Raw genomic sequence first — 1,555 nt, forward strand, 5'->3', positions numbered from 1 at the left:
TTTACAGCTCATTCACATTCATTATTGAGTACAGCTCACTCACACCATAATGTAATAAATTTTTTATAATATATATATATAAATAATATAATCATCCCATATTTCCATCATTATGATGACGGAAGCACTTTTTTCCCACTCATTCTCATTCGTCTATAATTATCTCTTGTGCAAGTAACTATTCTCATTCTTATCTCATAATGGCGTGGTGTTGTTGTTGTCCGCTGTGTTGTCGCGGCAAATCCAAGTGTTGAGGTGCACAGTGTAAAATAGACGGTTGCAAAATTCTAAAGGCCATTTTCTTTCCTCCTTCGAATTTCGATTTTGATGTAAGAATTTTTATACTTTTTTTCTACACTAACATCATCTCATGGATTTACCGAATTCCACAAAACTCAGAATAAAATTTGTTGTGGGAATGTTTTGTATTGCAGGACCCTCAGTTCTGGATATGCCTGCTTCTCACAGTAGTGGGGGTTTTGCCAGGGAACATATATTCCATATATTACGTACTAAATCCAAAGCCGGCATGATTACTATATATGTTAGTAGTTTGAATGCGTGTCAATAAGGATGAGAAGGGAAAGAGATAATTTTGCATGTTTTCCTACTGGAATATACAATAATAATACTATAAATGTGTATGTAAATTAATACATTATGCTTTCATTCAGGTCCCACTACAATTGTATCTTCTTATTTTGATTCTATTGCATGATGCACTTTGTGCTTCCAATGGCTATGTGCTTTATTTTTAAACAATTCAATGATTATTCTTGCTTGTTTACTGCGATGTTGTAAGATTGTCACTTTTTTGCCTTTTTTTTTTACATCTGTTTTAATTTTTTTTAAGACAACAACAGTGTATGTTTGGTTACAAATGTATATTGATTTTTTATTCCAATGACAGAATATGGACTAAATGATGTAACATTAGAATTACAATGGCAGATCTCACAGATGGTGCAAGAAGTACTTCTGATATCACTGAACCAGGCCTTAGTCTTATCATTAGTATTGCCATTGTCATCTCTTACATTTTAAAGATCCTATTCAGCATAACAGATCCAAATGGAATTGAATGTAAGATTTACATATTTAATTTGGGAAGCTTTATTAGAAATTAAATGCAATTGATCACAAAACAATTGAGCAAATGATCTAGTTTTTTTCTCCAATTATATATAATGAACATTTCAATAGTGTCGTTGCCTTATATATAGCTCGTATTATTGGATATTCTAAAGGTAAGAGATGACCCATCAAGCACAATAAGTAGCATTTCTAGCTAGTATCATATGGGACAGGTTTGATAATTTCAATGTCTTATTGATATACATGTTTAATTTTAACCATTGTTGAGTCAAAAGTAGGTTGGAGTTTATGTAGGTCTTTTTGGTGGACAATTGTATTGCATCAAGAAGCTGTTTGAATATTGTAGAGACATTCAATGCAATTCATAAGGGGGTATCTTCTTGATACACTTCTAACTCTTGATTTATAATCTTGCATTTGGTTTCACAAAATGATCAATTGACTGATGGACTTGAAAAGC

General features: G+C 32.0%; 1 long non-coding RNA gene across 1 annotated transcript; it reads left to right on the top strand.

The window, feature by feature from the left end:
• Window positions 1-201: 201 nt before the first annotated feature.
• On the top strand, window positions 202-710 carry LOC131075622 (uncharacterized). The gene is made up of 2 exons (XR_009113238.2): window positions 202-329; window positions 435-710. It is a non-coding gene; the product is annotated as an uncharacterized LOC131075622 (long non-coding RNA).
• Window positions 711-1,555: the final 845 nt, after the last annotated feature.

Source organism: Cryptomeria japonica, chromosome 8 (assembly GCF_030272615.1).
Source record: "Cryptomeria japonica chromosome 8, Sugi_1.0, whole genome shotgun sequence".
Lineage (NCBI taxonomy): Eukaryota > Viridiplantae > Streptophyta > Pinopsida > Cupressales > Cupressaceae > Cryptomeria > Cryptomeria japonica.